Here is a 20,896-nt window from a genome sequence, read left to right as displayed (position 1 = left end):
AGTCATCATTTATTAGCACTAATTCTCACTCTGATGGTCTAAACTGACAAATTAAGTGAACTGTCAAATCTCTACATGCTTTTGTTTTATTAGGAGTGATCGTGTGACCTTCATTTAAGACAGAAAAATTGCAGGGAAATAATGAAGGAACTCAGGAAAACCTGGGTTCAAGTTAACAGTTAACAGCTGGGCAACCCTGAGCAAATCACTTAATCCCTTGAGTTCCAGTTTCCTCACCTATGAACTGAGAGGGTTGATCTAGATTGATTATAAGGTTCCTCAATCAGGAGGAATTTTTTTGCGTGTGATGGATCCCCATGAAACCTTTAGACCCCTTACTGGAATAATGTTTTAAATTAATAAAGTATTTAAGATTACAAAGAAAACCAATAATATTGGAATATTTGTCAAGATATATAAGTTCATGAAACTCAAATTAAGAATCCTTGTTCTACTGATGCTGAGTGAGATAAGCAGAACCAGAGGATCATTGTACACCTTAACAGCAACATGGGAGTGATGATCAACTTTAATAAACTTGCTCATTCCATCAATGCAATAATCAGGGACAATTTTAGAGTACCTACAATGGAGAATACCATCTTTATCCAGAGAAAGAACTGTGGAGTTTCAACAAAGACCAAAGTCTATTACCTTCAATTTTTTTTTTAAAGTATCTTATGTACCACATAATTTTGCTATCTCTAATATTTTATTTTCTCCTCAAGGATATGATTTCTCTCTCAACACATTCAGTTTTGATCAATGGAAACAATGTAAAGATTATCATACTGACTTCTGTGTGTGTGTGGGGAGAAATTGTAAAATTCAAAACCTTACAAAAATGATAGGTAGAGTACTATTGTATAATTGGAAAACAAATAAAATATTAATTTAAAAAAAGAATCCTTGTTCTAGGCTGTCCCACAGAACTGAAGTGCTCCTCTTCTTTGCTTCTTGGAAGCCTTAATTCATTTCAAGAATCACTCAACTACCTCTTAAAAGACCCCCCTTTCGATTCCCTCAATTGTTAATTCTTCTTTTTAAAATCATCTGTATATTATTTTATATTATATAGTTGTATACTTACTTTATTCTTCCTCTCTCCCCCAATCTAAGTCCCTTGGAAAAGGGATTATTTCAATTTTTTGTTTTCTTTTGTTTTTGTTCCACTTCTCCCCAAAAATGTTTGTTGAATTGTACTGAACTGAATCTACATGCCCATTGTCTAGTCAGGTGGTGAATTTGCTATATCTGCTAAATAAGCATAATTATGGCTTGCTTAACTCACAGTAATTCAGGGACATTAAGTATGATATAACATATGAAAGAACTTGGAACTTTTTGAAAGGAAATCAGAAATCTACAGTACTATTTCAAAGTTCTTTCTGTAAAAAAGCACTACGGGCCTTCAAAGTTCCAACTTTGCTTACTAACTCCTGGAAAAGGAAAATTAGATAGAGGTATGTAATTGCATCTAACATCTTATTGGCTCAAAACCTAGAGAAGGCATAATGTGAGAAAGGCAACAGAATAATGAAATCAATTCCAATAACTTTGAACAGACTGGTATTGGTTTTATTTTATATTTTCCTAAATCATGTGGTCAAGACATAATATATCCTCAGCTTAAATTTGCCAATATCTAATGATTTTTTTCCATAATGAAGTACATACATCAGCTCTAATCTTCAATATTTCCCTGAAATTTTTCTGTCTTAAATGAAGGCCACACGATCACTTCTGATAACACAAAAGGAAGTAGAGAGTTGACATTCATTTCATTTGATCAGTTCAGACCATCAGGTTGAAAATCAGTGCTAATAAATATTGAGGGAGTTGAATTGATCATTAAAGCCCCATAGTCTTTGGGTAATGTTTTGTTTTTGTATTCTGGGTTGAATCATGTATCCTGGTATACAATAATAAACAAAGTAAATTGATCATTACCAAATTGTCATGGTCTTTTGTAATGGTCTAAATACTCTAGAGAAGCACTCAATGGCCTTCACAATAAGCAATCACAGCCTCTTCTTTGACAAGGATTGAATTCAAGCTTCCTTCTCTGTTTTTTATTGACTTTGCTGTTCTTTCTGTCAGGAAGCCAAAAGTCAATAGATTTCCTTCTCATACTTATAGCAAGGTTACATACTCACTGAATGTTAAGAGTCAGATGAGACCCTAGAGGTTATGTAGAATAGGAGTTCTTACCTTGGTTTCCACAGACTCACAGAGACCTCTGGACAGATTTCAGAGGGTCTGTGAACAAAAATAGGAAAAAATTATATCTTCATATTGACTAATCTCAAACTAAATTTTAGCATTTCCTTCAATAATGAACACTGGCAACAAATCACAGTAAAGTTAGCAGTAGGTTACAGTACAGGTACTGTAATGTAGGACTATGTCATCAGTAGAAATCACAGGTCTTTTCACATCACATTATAGTTGTTTTAGATATCTAGAAATATCATTTATACTAACCATTAGATCACATATGATCTCAGTCTTTCTGTCTACAATGTCGGTATATGTCAATATAGTTGGTTTCCTTTGCAATCTTATATATTTTATTTGATATAACATGGTTTATTCTTAATTTATAAACTTAACATTATTCTGTATATCAGCTTCCCCAGATTTCCAAAGGAGTCCGTGACACAAAAAAGGTTTAAGAACCTGTGAGCTGGGGGCAGCTAGGTAGAGCAGCGAATAGAGCACCAGCCCTGGAGTCAGGAGGTCCTGAGTTCAAATTCAGCCTCGGATAGCTGTGTGACCTTGGGCAAGTCACTTAACCCCATTACCTTGCCCCAAAAACAAAAAACAAAAAACAACAACCTGTAATCTGGGTCAAGATCTCATGTGAGTCCCAGAAAAAATGACTTGCTCAGAATTCCATACCTGGTTAATGATTGAGACAGAATTCAAACTCACAAATATTGTCTACAAGTCTAGAGATCTTTTCTCCACATCAAGTTGCCTTGAAATACTACAGGCAATTTTCCCAGACTACATCATAGTGTCATGGGGGTATAATAAATGATAGACTATATAACAACTATATTTCTAAGGTGACTTAAAGTGACTTAGAGTGCTTTAAGGTTGACAAAGTGTTCTTTTAAGTCATTGCATTTGATCTTCATCATAAACCTGTGTAGTAAATATTATCATACCCATTTTACAGATGTGGAAATTGAAGCTCAGAGGGGTTAAGTGATTTGACCAAGGTCACAGAAATTCATGAGTGAGATTCCCATCTAGGGAAAGGTAGATAACTTGTACAGAGATTTGAAGATAGATGAAGTATTGTGTATGGGGAACAGAGTGAAAATCAATTTGGCTAGATCCCAGAATGAGGGATGAGGAATAGATAAGATAAATTGTCACCACTTTGTGAAGAAATTTAAAAGTTAAATAGAATCAATTAAATGATGGATAGTGGATAGATAAATGAATAAAGTATTAACAGTTTATTTACTCTTTGTGAACCAAAGTGCTATTCTCAAGGAGCTCACACTGTAATGGGGGAGACAAGACAAATAGAAGGTTTCAGCTATGAATCAGATGGTCCACAGAATCAGATGTTGCCACAGAAAAGCTGATGGTTAGACCTCTTCTTTTGTGTCATTTCCATTGATAGAAACATATAAGTTTCTGATATTGAACCATTTGGTGGCAAGAATTTTCTTTTGGAGTGGGGCGGAGTCTTCCAGACTGTGACTAAAGCCCCTGAAGGAGCAATCTCCGGACTGTTTTCCCACAATGGGCTGCTTCCCACAATGATATCTATGGATACTAAGCTAGAAGCTTTGCTATGCTCACAGCTCTCAGGTTCAGAGTCCTGGGCTATTTCCATCAGGATCTTCGAAGAGATGCTAATCGAAATAGTGGGAGTGGTTTACCTAGCCTGACACTGCCTTCTTTTCTCTTCCTCAGGATGTCCTGATGCTTCAGCTAGGCTGGCTTGTCTGCCTTGTGGATTTTATATTTGATCTTAGAGGCAATAGAAAGCCACTGGATTTGATTGATGGGGAGAATAACTTGCTCAGCTCTGGGTTTAAGGAAAATCATTAGGTGTTTTGAGGATGGACTAGAGTGAGAGAGAGAATAGCCTACTTTTACATCCTGGATTTGTGTGTGAGTTCAGGTTAATTTACACTGCTGATTACAAACCAATGTAAGTTCTGATTCTTCTGGGATATCAAAGGGATTTGTTCAACCAAACAGGCCACGGAAGGCAGCAGCTGTCTTGTTCTGCTAATTAGGCTTCCACAGAAGTTGTTGCTGTTGTTGTTTTGTAAAGCACCTTGTTAATTAAGCTACACACTGTCTTTTGTACGACAACACTTTGCTGCACAATATGATGCATGAAGTGGATTGGGGCACTTTCCTATTAATCAGGGGCTCTTTGGTTCACCCTCATGATCACTACTGCTGATTTCAAAAGACTCTGCTCTTGAATGATGAAACAAAGCCAACCTCTTTCAAAGAAGGAAAGTGAAATCAGCTGGGGATAGAGATAGGGAAGACAGGAAAGAAAAATAAATGGAAAATCTATAATCCATAGAGATGGGCTTTCATTAGAGAAATAGGAGAGCTCTGTTGGGCACGTATTCCGTTACAGACTGACCAAATCTCAGAGTTGAATGGGCTGTATGTGCTCAAATAGTACCTCTTTCATCATCCCCTACCAGTAGTGGTCCAGCTTCTACATGAAGATCTCTAAGGAAAGAGTGTTCACTGCCCCACCCCCATCCCTCCAGGCAACCAGTTGTCCTTAGGGATAACTCTTACTGTCATGAAGTTTGTCCCGATTAAGCCCAAGTTTGTCTCCCCATACAGTCCAAGACTTCTGGGATTTCCTATATGTATAGTTACAAACTAATTCTGCCCTTGTGCCTAAGCATAAGATGAATCTTTTTATACCTTCTTTTACCTCCTTATTCTCTATCAGGGGTATATTTAAGAGCAAGTCCCATTCATTATTTTTTTTCCTAGGAAGAAAATATTTTTGAATTCCTAACAAGAATCTCAATCATTTCAAATACAAAAACCTGTAGGACCAACATGGATTTCAACGACTATATTTAACTTTGTCTATATTCCAAACACCTTGCATAGTTTCCTGGTACTTTGTAGGTGCTGACTAAAACTTGTTGGATTGGATAATTTATAAATAAAGTTCTACTATATTTAAAAATGTAAAAAAAAAATTCTTAGTCTGAAAGTCTGTACAAAACAGGATGACCCTGGATCATTAAAACACTATCCTCAGACTCAATTAAAAACTGCCTTTTCTCTTATAGCTGAATCATATCAATAGGTCAACATTTACCTAACAGAAGTTTGGAACAGGTATAGAAAGGCAAGGGAATAATGAGCATGTAATCTTATATTTAGAGCTAGAAGGAATGGCAGAGGTTCTTATTTTACAAAGTATAAAAGAAAAATCCAAGGAGTTTAAAATGGCTTGCCCAAGGTCTTATGATAATAAGTAACCCATGCACACAGCCTAAAGTCTAAGAGAAATTGGGGGCAAACACATGAAAATAAGATCTTTTGCTTTAATCCTGTGTTCTAGTTGAAGCTTCTTGCTGTGTGAACTCTGCAAGAATTGGGATGGACTATTATTTCCTTTAAGGAAGCTGGTGATAGGGATGTAGAAGTACAGCTAAAGCAATATCCACTAAATATAATGCATCAAGAGACAAAGATTAAAAAAAAAAGGAAAGTGGGGGAATAAGGATAGAATCTGGCCTCTCTCCCAATATACTATTTAGTTAATGAATGCAGAAGAAAAGTTGATTTTTCTTGCTTGATTATTCAAAATAGAGATAGAATGACAGAGCATGAGTTGTAAGAGACCTTTAGTTCAATTCATAGATGAATGAGGATCCCCTCTTTATTATACCCCAGGTAGTTAGTTATCTGGTCTTTGTCTGAAAGATATCTCATTGAAAGAGAACCTATGATTTTTTTTGAGGCAGTCAATTCTTTATTATTATTATTATTTTTTACTTAAGGCAATGGGGTTAAGTAACTTGTCCAAGGTCACACAACCAGGCAAATATTGAGTGTCTGAGGCTGGATTTGAACTCAAGTACTCCTGGCTCCGGTGCTCTATCCACTGAGCCACTTAGCTGTCCCTCCTATGCTTTTTAAAAAAATTTTTTTCCTTCATTTTAAACATATACGAGATGAAGGAAAAAACCTCAAAACATTTCCATGTCCTCAGCAGAACTTAAAGAGAAGGTTCAATATAAAACCATGAATTTCCATTTCAGATTGTTTACTTTAAAAACAACGACAACGATTTCGTAAATACTACACATTGTTTTCAAAGTTACTTAACTTTTCTGTTCTTCCTTCTAAGGTTTCTTTTGTTCTCTGCTGAGAACTTTTCATTTTTTCTTCCCTCTCTCCCCATCCCACTGCAGAAAAGGCTATAATTAAACACAAGTACATGTTCTATATGTATATATATGTATATATATGTATATATATATATATATTTGTTGTTAAACATAATTTTCTTAGGCTAAAAATTAAATAACAAGGTTAGGTTTATAAATGAAGTTTTATTCTCTAGATCTTACCAAAAATCCATGGAAGGATGGCATCCTTACAAATGCCAACCCTGACACAAAATGCAAAAAGGACAAAGAAAGATAAAAATTGAGATAAATGGCCAATGAGATTTCACAAAAATGACATGGTTTTACAATGTGATCCTCTCATATTTTCAAATTCAAATTCCCATTTAGGCTGAAGAGTAAATGTTTACAAATAACAATAGGATTTCCTATCCTCATCCAGGTCTCTTATCTTGTGGATTGTTGATTCAGGTGAAGGAATTTATTGGTGCTATCACTGAGATGATCAGATAGTATTGACACAGGTCAAATCAACATTTGGGATGTAGGAGACAGGCCTGATATAATAGACTGACATTTTTACACACTGAAATAACTATTAGTTAAAGGTTAAGAGACTAATTTTAGACCAGAAATATTAATTCCAAATTAAAGAATATCAGATTAGACAATATATCCATACATATGTTTATGTACACAGATTTTATACACATATATAAAACCAGAACTCATGACCATCCAAAGTGGCCCATATACTCTTGGATCACTTTTATTGCTAGGAAGTTTTTCCTGATTGAACCTAAATCTAATCTCCTCCTCCCCAAACTTCCTCCCATTGCTCTAAATTCTGCTCTTTGGATCCAAGAACTAGATTAATATTTCTTCAATTATAACCTGGGGTGGGGGCAGCTAGGTGACTCAGTGAATAGAGCACCTGCCCTGGAGTCAGGAGTACCCGAGTTCAAATCTGTCTCAGACACTTCATAATGACCTAGCTGTGTGGCCTTTGGCAAGCCACTTAACCCCATTGCCTTGCAAAAACCCTAAAAAAATAAAAATAATAATTATAACATTGGTATGAGACTCCTCAATGGTGCCCATCAGTCCTCTGCACCTGCATGAGTGGTGGGGTGAAGTTGACAAGAGTAGGAGAGAAGCGGACTCTTCAGTCTCTCTGGGCATCTTTAGTCTCTCTGAGTCTCCTGAATCTCTTTGGTCTCTGCAATCCCTTAGGTTTCTTTTGGTTTCCAGTTTTCAGAGAGAACCCTGGAAAGAAGCCAACATGGTTGAAGCTGGCAATCTCCATCGTGACTCTATTCCCAGCTTGTTACACTTGAGACTTCATGAAATTTCTTCTTGGGTGGGATCTGGGGAGTCCCTTAGTTGAGCTGAGTTATCTCTATTCCCAAGGGGAAAGCTCCTTCACCCTGTATTGTCTGACATATATTCTCCTATTTCTGTTTTGTATTACCTTAAATTTCTTTGCTATCTGCTATTTGCATGTTTGCTTTAAAACAGCTGTTTGGTGGAAAAGAAGTCAAGCCTTACATATAAAGCCCTAGTTTTATCCTTCTCTCCCATTAATGAACAGCAATCAGAAGTAATTGCATCCTTTAGACTAATAATATTTAAGGAAGCAGATAGAGTTAATTCTAGATCTAGAGATCTAAGTTTAGATCTCTCTGAGGCTAGTAGAGTGGCCCAGCTTCTATCCCCACCCTCCTGTTTGCTCTCCTGGCAGGAACTAAAATTTCCTTTGGAGAAGGGAAGGGAAAGATGAAGTCTATTTTGTAGTGCTGTCTGTTCCCCAGGCTACTTCTGGGTGACAGCCTCACTACACAATCAATCATATAACACATAATTATTAAGCAGCTACTGTTGTAGTAGCTGTGTTAGATTCTGGGGATATAACTATTAGAAATGATATGGTCTCCCCTCTCAATGAGCTTACATTCTAATGGAGGATTAAAACACTTGAAGGCATTGATTTTCTCTGTATCTATCACATTCCTCTTGCCTTCTCTCCTCGAGGATAAATATTTCCTTCCATTGATTCTTATATGTTACACACTCAAGGCCTTTCATTATTCTCTGGACACTTATCTTAATTAATGTCTTTCCTCAACTGAATCCAATAATCCATTTAGGTTTGATCAGTGTAGGATACAAAAGAACTTTCAATCATCTCTATAGTTCAGGACATTAGAGCATCAAAATGGTCTTCCAATATACTAGTCTCTGGTTTCATGGTCTTCCAATGGCCCCATGCTACATATTACTACTCCTAAAGGTCTTACCCTGTTCTCAGGGCTGCCTTCACCCATTATCGTGTCCCCTTCCCTTCTGCCTGTCATCACCTCCAATGTGCAATGGGGTTAGGTCCAGACTTCTGAAGGGCAGGCCACCCCTTCTCATGGTATAGGAGCACTAGACTAAGCAGAATTGTTCTCTTAGTCTTCCCTACTCTCCCTCTCCACCCTAACCCAATGACTGGGATCAGAATTTCTAGTTTCATTTCTGCTGCTATTGCTACTTGGTATTATTCCCATGTCTTATCCAACCCAAGGTCAATCCAGACTGGGATATTTAAGGGGCAAAATTGTTGGGGATTAGAGGAATGGAATGTGTAAACCCCAAGTCCTCTTTTACTCCTCCTCACTGTTAGCTCCTCTAGACCCACCAGGCTGGCTGGTTTCATGGCTACCTGCCGATAGGAATTAGATCTGACCACCTCCTTCCCCTCTGCTAGAATTTAAACTCTTAGAGCAAAGAGCTCTCTTTTCTTTCTTTCTTCCTTTCTTTCTTCCTTCCTCTCTTTCTTTCTCTTTCTTTCTTTCTTTCTTTCTCTTTCTTTCTCTTTCTTTCTTTCTTTCTCTTTCTTTCTTTCTTTCTTTCTTTCTCTTTCTTTCTCTTTCTTTCTTTCTTTCTCTTTCTTTCTTTCTTTCTCTTTCTTTCTCTTTCTTTCTTTCTCTTTCTTTCTTTCTTTCTCTTTCTTTCTTTCTTTCTCTTTCTTTCTTTCTCTTTCTTCCTTTCTTTCTCTTTCTTTCTTTCTCTTTCTTTCTTTCTTTCTTTCTTCCTTCCTTTCTTTCTTTCTCTTTCTTTCTTTCTTTCTTCCTTCCTTCCTTTCTTTCTTTCTCTTTCTTTCTTTCTTTCTTCCTTCCTTCCTTTCTTTCTTTCTCTTTCTTTCTTTCTTTCTTTCTTCCTTCCTTCCTTTCTTTCTTTTTCTTTCTTTTTCTTTTTTTTTCTTGTAGTTTGTTCCAGATTTTTCGAAGGGAATCTTGACTAACATTACCTTGATTTTTCCTTCATGATATCTTTCATATACATCCCCTTCTCTCTTATGATATTGCTACCTCCCTGATGCAGACCCTCCTCACCTTATACCTGGATCATAGCAATATCCTTGTGGTGGTTTCTCCCTATCCCCATCTCCTTCTCATCTGTCAAAATGAGATCTGACCATATCAACTTCCCATTCAATAAACTCTACCAGCTGCTCCCTTTCACCTCCAGGATCAAATATAAAATGCCTTGTTTGGTGTTCAAAGGTCTTCTATTACCTGTGCCCCCAATGGGCTCAGGCTTCTTATACCTCTTTTCTCCCCCCCCCCAGCACTTCCTGCTATCCCATGAACAGTGGTACCCTTGTTCTTTACAAAAGGCCCTCCATCTCAATGTGGGACATTTGCAGGGGCATCACTCATGCTGGAATTCTCTTCCTCCTTTTTTCTGTCTCTTGGATTCCTTCAAGAATCAGCTAAAATCAATCTTGTTGCTTACAAGAAGCTTTTCCTGGCCTTCCTTAATCTTAATGACTTCCCCCTGAGATTATCTCTAATTTATCTTGTACATACATATCATATGTATGTGTGTATATGTGTGTATTGTCTCTAATTACTTTCATATTATCTTTCTCGTTACACTGTGAGAATCTTGAGAGTAGGAACTTGTTTTTTGCCTTTTTTTTGGAATTAGAAGTACTAAGCACATAAAGAAGCTTTGGAAATGCTTGTGGACTGACAGACTTCAGGTCTTTGTGTCAATAAGACTGGCTGTTTATATATGGGTATACTTTCCTTCAAGGTCAAGGTAAAAGAACAGAAGTTGAGGGGAAGGCAGAGACAGGATTCTTTTAACTCACTGGTTACTTCCCCATTATTACTAAAAATGAAAGCTATTTAAAAACCCCAAAAAGACTTGACACTTCCCTTGGGACAGTGTGTTCACAAAACATAATAATGCAATTCTCTTCTATTCAGGGAGCACTACCAAGAACTATTTAGAGATGAAGCTCATTTGTTGAGTCAACTTGAAACAGAGATTCTTAACCATGCTTCTGTCATGGACCCTTTTGGCAGGAAGGGTGAAATCTTTTCAGATTGATGTCTTAAAAATGTGTAAAATAAAGTGTCAAAAATTACAAAAGCAACCATTTATACTGAAATAAAGATATAATTTTTTTTCAATCCAAATACATAGCCCCTATATAATCTTTCCACAAACCCCATTGAGAGTTCATGGATCCCAGATCAAGAACCCTTGGTGAAAAGATACCAACTCATTCAACATGTATTTTTTCTGCTCTGCTTCAGACTTTGTTCTTTGAATTCTGACCCTGGGCTGTGAGACCCTCTGCTCCTAAATGATTTTTCTGGTTCTCAGACAAGCCATCTGCTTGTGGACTCTACTTGTGTTATATTTGTTGTTTTATGTTCTAGGATCTACCCTTAGTGACCCATCCAAGCCAACAACTTGGTTGTCCATGAGTTAATTTGTTCTGGCCTCACATTTAGTGAGACTTTGTGGTCTTTCCATCCCCAGCCATCACCAATGACTTGCTACCCTTGAGATCTTAGCCAGTTTCAAAGAGGAATGTTTGTTCTTAAACTTCAGAATGGGGAGCATTTATGATAAAATCTTAAGAGGTCAATTTAAATTTGTCTTTCAAGCAGCTCCAGGAGCTTCCTCTTAGGAGGACCCTACCCCCCCCCCCCCGCCCCGTGTCCTTCCGATTTTAAAATTATTTGCACTAGAAAAAAGGAAGGAAACAGATAGTACTTACCATGTTCCAGGTATTATGCCAAGCAATTTACAAATATTATCTGATTTTCACAACAATCCTGGGAGGTAAGTACTATTATTAACCCTAGGTAAGAAAAAAGGCAGAAATAAGTTAAGTGACTTGCCCAGGGTCATACAACAAGTGGGGATTTGAATCCAGGTCTTCCTGACTCCAGATGGCTACCTCTGGAAAAAGATACCCACATATTTTTTTCTTTGCATACACTAATGCTCCAATCTGTATAATTTTGTCTTCCATCTTTATCCTGGTACAGTGAAAAGAACATTGGCCAAGGAATCAAGGCTTGGGTTCTACTGCTCCCTCAGATGTTTACAGCCTGTGTGACAAGCCACAAGTCCTTTAAACGCCTTGGGACTTTGTTTTTTCATATATAAAAAAAAAACAACTGCCTCTGATGTTTTCTCCAACTTTAGTTCTAGGATTTAATGTTTCTGAATTAACCCTAATAATACATAACCTTGCAAAAAAAAAAAAAGGAAAAATACAGAGACATCTCAACTGGCAATGAAATTTCTTGCAACAAAGTCATCCTGGGGAGAGTCAGAGGGAAGTTCTGGTTTCTTATTAGCTCAGGTAGCTTGGCCTGGTTGCAGCTGTGAGTTGTAGGAGATAGTAGGAGCATCATCTCAGGACAGGGCTCTTAGGGAAGAGAAGGCAGTTTGATGTGGAGGTGAAGAACTCGTCTCTTGTGGATGAGAACCCTCACTGGCAGTCATTTTATCTCAGCTAATCTGACCCTGACCCTGTCCTCAGGTTTAGGCCTTCCTCACCTCCATGGAAGAGCATCCTGGCTTACTAGTTAACCAAGATATCATCTTTGATGGACTTATCATAAAGAATGTGATCCACCTGCAACAGAGTTGTTGGTGTTGGAACAAAGGCTCAAGCACATTTTTTATTATTATTATTATTTGGGGGGGGTGCAGGGCAAATGGGGCTGGGTGGCCTGCCTGGGGCTGCATAGCAGGGTGATTGTTGGGTGTCTGAGGCCGGATTTGGACCCGGGTGCTCCTGGCTCAAGGGCCAATGCTCTGTCCACCACCCAGAAACCCCTATTATTATTATTACTATTTTATTTTGGGTCATTTTTTCTTTTTTTTGGTTTTTGCAGGGCAGTGGGGTTCGGGTAGCTTGCATGTCACACAGCTGGGTGATTGTTGGGTGTACGGGGCTGGATGTGGACTCGGGTGCTCATGGCTCCAGGGCTGGTGCTCTGTCCATTGTGCCACCTGGCCATACCTACAATTATTACTATTATTTTTTTAAATTTTAATTTTTTCTCTCCCCTTTGCTTTATCGCTCAAGCGAGTCTATATTTATGGGGGGAGGGGGTATTTCATTTACTCTTAAACAAGAATATTTTATTAATGTATAAAAACATTATTTGTACAAAATGAGAATAAATATTAAATTAAAATTAAAAAAAAGATATCATCTTGGAAGCCTTGTGGATGAGAAACCTCTCTGGCAGTTGTTGTACCAGTTTCCTATCTCTGAAAACCCCTTCCTCACCTATCTGCACCCAAGAGCATCCTGGCTTATTAGTTAGCCAAGATACTATCCCCCTCTTCTCAATTAGCACCTTCTTCCTCCTCATATTGTCCTTCACATATTTATTTAAAAATATCTTTTTGATGGCTTATGCAAGAATTGGGATTTCCTTGACTATATGTATTTGTTTTAAAGGGTGTTAAACATAGAAAGTAGACTTTTTACTTCTTGGAAAAAAATTAAAAATACATATTTCTTCTAGTAAAATGTAAGCATTTTTGAGGCAGGGATAGTTTTTTGAATTTGTTTTGCCTTTGTAGCCCCAGCGCTTAGCAGGCTTGCAGAGACATAGTAGGAATTTAATAAATATTGATTGATTAGATTAGATTAGATGGGGAGGTTGCCCCTGAACCCTTATGTGTGACCTCCAAATCATTGCTAAAGGATCATCTTATGAGGGGTTGGGAGTATGAAGGAGGGGTGTGCTGATAAAATGTTTAACAGTTGCTTCTCTGGGAGTAAAAACAATACACGTGACACATTATTAAGTTTAATCTACATTAACATTTTTCTTTATCATTTTCTTAGGTCTACGCAGTTAACAAAACAATAAATCAAACTTTGATTTATAGCATTCACCTATTTCCAAAGTGTAAATGCTCCCACTGAAAATTTAACAAGTGGCTCCCAACCTACTATGAGCTGGCTAGTACACCCCTGAGGTCACTGTGGCCTTAGTATGAGGGCATAACTTTCTGAAAAGAAGGTGGCAGTATGTTGCCAAGATCCAGGGAGACAAATTTATTCACCAGGTATATATTCAGTTCTCTATGTCCTAGATATTAAGTTAGGCCCTTAAGAAACAAAAATACAAACAGAGCTTTCCTAATTCTCCTCAAGAAGGTAGATTCTTCAAGGAAGCGAAGAATATACTCAGAGATAGGCAAAGAGGAAATATATGCAATATAAATACAAAGGAATGTGGGATAGTGAGGAGCCAAGGCCCTAAAAAGAGGGATCAAGAAGAGACTTGTTGGAAAGGAGGCATGTGAATTCAACTTTGAAGGAAGCTAAGAATTACAAAGGCAGAAGTGAAGATGACCTGTGCTCTAGGAATATACCAAGGTCCAGAGGTGGGAGATAGACATTGTGAACAGGAAATTGCCAGGAGTCACTTTGGCTGGGACAGAGTTCATGAAAGGAGATGATAAACCTGGAAAGTTTGTCTTGAGTCAGATCATAAAATTCATACAAAGGATACACACACACACACACACACACACACATATATATATACACACAAATATATGGATATATGGATATGTGTATATTCACATGTCCATAATAAAGAACCTTTAGAATTTCTTAAGTAAGAGAATAGATGCCTTCTCTATGACTTCTTTTCATATTTCGTTCAACAAAGTATTTTGTGATGCATGGTCTCCATATCAGTATCATCTCCACATTCTAAATGGGGAAAACTGGGGCACAGGGAAACAGTGAAGGGGTTAAGGTTTCTGAAGATCTGGCCCTTTATTTTGAGCATTTTTTTCTCTCCTGTTAATTCAGCTATTCTATTATTGTCCTTTTAATTAGTATATTTATTGGTTAATTGGGTACTAAGGTGCCAATTAAAAGAAGAAAAGTCCAGGCCCTCATAGAAAAAGCTACTGATTCAATTTCCTAGAAACCGAAGCCCATGTGAGATGAAAGGAATTCCCAATCCTTATGGTCCCTGGGGCACTTGCTCAAGTTTTATGTCCTCACAGGACCAGAAAATGGGGGAGGGGGAAGTCAGGTTGGATTTACTCTGAACAGAGAAAGAACATGAAATAGAGATTAATTCCATTTATTTTGTCTGAATTTTCCAAACTTATGACATTGATCTAATTCCCCGGCCCAACATTCAGCTGACACAGTTGTCCAGAAGCCATGTTTCTGGGTCCTTTTATCTCTCAAAGGACCTAGCCCAGTGTTAGCCATAGAACACACTTTGACAAATATTTATTAAAGGAGTTTCACCAGAGCCAACACTACTTAAGACCAAGAGGTCTTATGAGGCAGACATGTCAATGAAAAGACTGCTTTCTGGTCATATAAGAAAATCAGTGTGTCTAACCCCCTAATTTTTCAGATGAAGAGTCACAAGGAGGTTAGATGACTTGTCCAAGGTCACAGGTCGTATGTAGTAAGGCAGTAAGAAATTCAATAATCTTTCCCCTTATTTCCTTGCCTTTGACCTTCTGTGCAAGGCTCTATACTAAAGAGGCACTGTGGTATCTGAGGTGGGGGTTGAAAGAGAAGAGAGATGCAATGACGACTGATGTAACTCCTGTCCTCAGAGCTAACAATCAAATAGCTACCTGAAAGAAGGAAGTGAGAAGGAAGTGATGGTCTCACTTCCCTCTTTCTAGGTATTTTTACTTCTGGGTGGCACAAGTATGGCCCATAGGCAGAGAATGTCCAGAGAAGGGCAACCAAGATGATGGAGAGCCATATGAAGATCATTGGAAGGAATATGGAGAGTGGAGAAGAATGGTAGTGGAGGTTGGTGGTTAGGGATGGGAAGGAGAGAATTTAGTCATCTTCAAATATTTGAAAAGCTCAGGATTAGACTAGTTTTCCTTGGCCAACAGGGCAGAGCTGCAGCAACCAGTAGAAATTTCAAAAATTCAAATTTTGGCTTGATGCCAGGAAAAAGTTTCTAAACACTTGAGCTGTCCCAGCTGGAATATGAGTTTTTCCTCATGTCTTCAAGCATAGACTAGGTCACCTCTCCTGGAAATAGGATGGAAGGGATTGATTGCTGGTCCAGGAAGAGTTAGTCCAGGATTGATTAGCCTCTAAGATCTTTTTTGACTCCTAAATTTTGTGATTCTGAAGTTAGTAAATTTAAACTAACTCAGTGCTGAATCTGGGAAGAATAAATAGATATCTTTTTTAAAAGATTTATTTAAATTTGGATATATTAAAGCACTATTTCAAAGTATGTCAGTTCATTTTATATTTTTCCAACAACTTTGGGATAGGGATATTTGAATGTTGCTATTAATGTGTAAAATATTCTCCTTGTACTCACTTCATTCGGCATCAGTTCACAAAAGTCTTTGCAGGCTTTTCTGAAGTCCTTTCATTCATAATTTCTTACAGAACAAGAGTACTGCATCACATTCATTTACTATATTTTGTTCAGTCATTCCCCAATGGATGGGCATCACCTCAATTTCTAATTCTTTGTCACTACAAAGAGAGCTGCTATAAATATTTTTGTACAGTATAACAACATGTGAGACTCTTTCCCTTTTGCATCCTCTCTTTGGAATACAATCTAGTAATGGCATTGCTGGATCAAAAGGTATACAGAGCAATGCAATAATAAAAGGACCTGTGATGGAAAATACCATCTTCATCCAGAGAAAGAACTATGGTGTCTGAATGCTGATCAAAGCAGACTATTTTCCATTTAAAAAATTTGTTTTATAGTTTGTTTTCTTTTTGCCTTCTCATGATTTTCCATTCCCTTTTGTTATGATTCTTCTTTTACAACATTACTAGTATGGAAATATATTTAACTAGTTATACATGAATAACCTAGAGCAGATTCCTTGATTTCAAGGGGTGGGTGGAGGGAAGGGAGAGAGAGAGAGAGAGAGAAAAATATGGAACTCAAAATCATACAAAAAATGAATGTTGCATGTATCTTTGCATGAAGTTGGAATAATAAATAGGTTAATTTAAAAAAAAGAATAATGAAGTTTGACAGTTTGCTTTCATCCTGTACTGGACACATACCAAATAACCTCTTCTTTAGTGGCATACTGCCCCCATCCTTTTCAGTGGCACTCTTCAATAGCAGCCTTGCAGTGTATCCCTATAAAGGACCTTATGTTCTAGGTTTTCTTCTTCCCTGTCCCACAGCCTGAATTAGTCATTAGTCTTAAAAAGTTTATTTTTAGACATAATTTTCTATGTTCTTCTAGTGCCTAATTTAAGTAATTGATCTGGTTATCTATGTTGTGGTTAAATTCTGGAATCCAATAATTGGTTGATTTTTAATTTTGACCAAACTTTCAGATTTAGAGTTTATTTAGAGTTTATTAACCTTCACAATGCCTTCCAAATTAGGTTCTATTGCTTCACTAAAGGTGTGTATGATCAATCAAAAGGAAGATGGAAAGATAGTTTGCATCTTAACCTCCCTTTGGCAGATAATCATGGGACTTGTCTCCAAAATATCCCTCCCACATGCTGTCTCCTGCTTCCACTGAGCAAAATCCCAAACTATCTCTCCTCTCTTCTAAGATGTGAGCTCCTTGGAGCAATTGTAGTCTACAGATACTCACAGCAGTAGCTAATTAGGGAATTTCAGGAAAATCCTAAAATACCTACTACCACTATCCCTAGAATTAAGGCTATACAGCTGTGGCTGTATAGCAACAAGTGACTAAGAGTCCCACTCATTCCCTTTTCATTTTGGTTGGGACTAAGTAAGTTTCATTAAATAAGCAAGTATGGATAGGCTATCAAAATACCTCTGATTTCATTGTGTTATCTTTTTTGCCAAACCTATCCATCTTTCTAACTTCCTTATTTCTGTTTGAGGGTACCACCTCATTTCCAGTCTTCTCTGTGTTATTCAACTCCTCACTCTTTCACTATATGCATTCAATCTGTTGTGAACTCTGATGGCCATATTTCCTTATGTATAAGACGCTCCCATGTATAAGATGCACCTTAATTTGGGGGCCTGAAATCTAAAAAAAAGTATTACATAAAATTATTCAACTGGTTTTATTCATTTACTCAGCATTGTCAAAACTCTCATTCATAAGCTCATCCTCATCTGTGTTTGATAATGAATCACTGCCTTAGGAGAGGCTCTGACCACTCTCCTATCTGTCCTTTGGTCTGAGGTTGACCCCAAGCACTCCCTGGACAAGTCTGGTGCATGAACGCATGCTTAATCCATTCTGTTTCATGAACCTGAAGCACCCATTGTGTCCTCCTTTGAAATCAATCACTTCTTTTTCATCAACAATGCTTCTGGCCTCCTGTTGAACTATCTTGGTGGACACAGGAATTCCATTTGCCCTTTGCTCTTAATCTATAGCTTCAATTCCTTCTCTAACTCAGACCATTTGGTTGCCTTGACTCTCATGGACTTCTTTTGCCAGAGGGTGGGGTGGGGGTGTCTTCAGTAGGGTTTCTTCTTCTGTAGCCAGTCAGATTATTTTCTTAGTTGGAGGAGGACCCAACCTATGTTCAGCAGCATGATTTCCATTCACTTTGGCAAACTGCATCACTTGGAACTTGAATGGAGCACTGCACGAAAATCTTTTCTGAGCCATTTCTGGGTAGAACGTGGTAAAACATCACCTAATATACTGGTAAGAAATGTAAAATAATGAGCCCAAAGAGAAGCATGAAAAGGGGGGCAATTGCAAGTCAAAAAAATCTACAACCATTGTATAAGATGCTCCCAGTTTTTAGACCTCCCAAATGTTTTGAAAAAGGGTGTGTCTTATACATGGGAAAATATGGTATTTCTGCTCTCTCAGTATCTCTCCCATCCATTCTTTTCTCTCCTCAGACTTACCCCTTGAATCATCATCTCTATTGCTATAGCCTCCTAAATGGTGTTTGTCCTTAGTCTGTTCTCACTCCAGACCATCCTCTACACAGTCACCAAAAAGGTTTTCCTGAAGTGTATCTTTGACCACATCAATGTGACTTCCTATTGACATCAAAATCAAATATTGCTTTAGCTTTGTCTTATAATTGTTCTGTTTCTTTTTCTGGGTTATATAATATAAATAATTACAATAGTAGAACTAGAGTACTATTACAGTAGTAGTACATATATGTAATATATAATAGTTATTTGCATGTAGTCTTCCCCATTATAATATTATATATAGTGAACCCTAAAACTATAAGTTTATGGTTAAAATAAAATAACAGAAAAATACAGGTTAGACATGATTTTTATTCTCCAGGATTTATCATAAACCTATAGGTAGAGAATATCTGTCCAAGATGATTAAAAGATCTGACAAAGAAAGTTGCACAATCTTTTCTTTTTAGTTTTTTCTTTTTTATTTTTGCAAGACAAATGGGGGTTAGTGGCTTGCCCAAGGCCACACAGCTAGGTAATTATTAAGTGTCTGAGTCTGGATTTGAACTCAGGTACTCCTGACTCCAGGGCTGCTGCTCTATCCACTGCACCACCTAGCCGCCCCTAGTTGCACAATTTTAAGGAGCCCAATTGCTCCTCAGAGATTATCATCCTTGTATGATACTATCTGATTAATTATTATTTCTTCCAGGATTTTAAGTATCATGAAGGGAAGAACAAGTCTGCTCATTGCCTTCTTGAGTTTGTAATTAGCATAGAAGTAGATAATCATTGATTTCTTACCTAATGTAAAATGAAGGCTGAATACTGTTCTAAAGAAATCAGCCTTTTTTTTTTTTTAGGAATATAGTTCCTTAGTGAAAAATTCATCATCATTATTATTATTACACTTTGACATTTCTCTATTTTGATCACAGCTGATGGCATTATGTGAGCTATACATCAATTAAAGAGGTATAGAAAGGAAAAAATGAGGAGCATATTGGAGAGAGAATGGCATATCTTTGGTACCCAGAATTGCCAAGAAATTTGAAAAGGTAAGGTCCATATCAATACATAAAGGAGGTTATACATTTATAGTTTCAAAAAGGCAAATTACAGAGAACAAAAGGGGGAAGTCCCCTTTGATTAAATAAATCATACAAATAAGAAATTCAAGAAAGAGAAAGTAAACAATAACATAAACTCTTGCTCCAGTTCTTCTTTCTTTTGGCAATATCTGATGTCCTGTATCTCTAGGAATCTGGCAATAGCCAGGCTTTTCCAAATTTATTCAGGCTACTTGTAGGTATCATCCTTTCTGTTAAAAGAAGTTCTTAACACAAATTTTAAACAGTTCCATGTTTTGGAACCTGTTTGATTTGCCAAGTGTCACATATAGACCTTAGCTATAAATAGAAAATTTTAAGAGTTAAACTAGTTTTATTTTTGACATAATTTATTCCTTTTAAATATTCATTCCTCTATTTGGAGGATATTATTCTATTTAACAAAATAAACCTCTATAAAAATATAGATTCCGCTGCAAAAGTGATTCTTTAAAGATTTTCTAAATTAGGGGATGGCTAGGTGGTGTAGTGGATAAAACACCGGCCCTGGAGTCAGGAGAACCTGGGTTCAAATTCGGCCTCAGACACTTAATAATTCCCTAGCTGTGTGGCCTTGGGCAAGCCACTTAACCCCATTTGCCTTGCAAAAAACCTAAAAACAAAAAAAAAGATTTTCTAATTATTTTAAACTTGTCAGATGTACACTTGATAATCTAGAGCTTTAGAGAGTACAAATAATAGTTTTAACCTTTTATTAATATTAAAAATGAATCAAAAATCTTAACTGAAAATGTATTTTTCTTTCTAAAATATCTTAAAATAGACTATAACAACATGTGACTGACAAGAGATGACAAGGCTGCACACTAGCCTAGTTGGTTATTAGAACATGACATACATTTTATACTTGATTTTTTTTTAGGGTTTTTTTTTTGCAAGGCAAATGGGGTTAAGTGGCTTGCCCAAGGCCACACAGCTAGGGAATTATTAAGTGCCTGAGGCCGGATTTGAACCCAGGTACTCCTGACTCCAGGGCTGCTTCTCTATCCACTGTGCCACCTAACCACCCTGATTTTTTTTTTTGATTAAAGATTTTATTTATTTTGAGTTTTACAATTTTCCCCCCAATCTTACTTCCCTCCCTCCACTCCCCCCCAGAAAGCAATTTGTCAGTCTTTACATTGTTTCCATGTTGTACATTGATCAAAACTGAATGTGATGAGAGAGAAATCATATCCTTAAAGAAGAAACATAAAGTATAAGT

The sequence above is a fragment of the Macrotis lagotis genome, chromosome 6, assembly GCF_037893015.1.
Source record: "Macrotis lagotis isolate mMagLag1 chromosome 6, bilby.v1.9.chrom.fasta, whole genome shotgun sequence".
Taxonomy (NCBI): Eukaryota; Metazoa; Chordata; class Mammalia; order Peramelemorphia; family Peramelidae; genus Macrotis; species Macrotis lagotis.
This window is presented reverse-complemented; position numbering follows the sequence as displayed.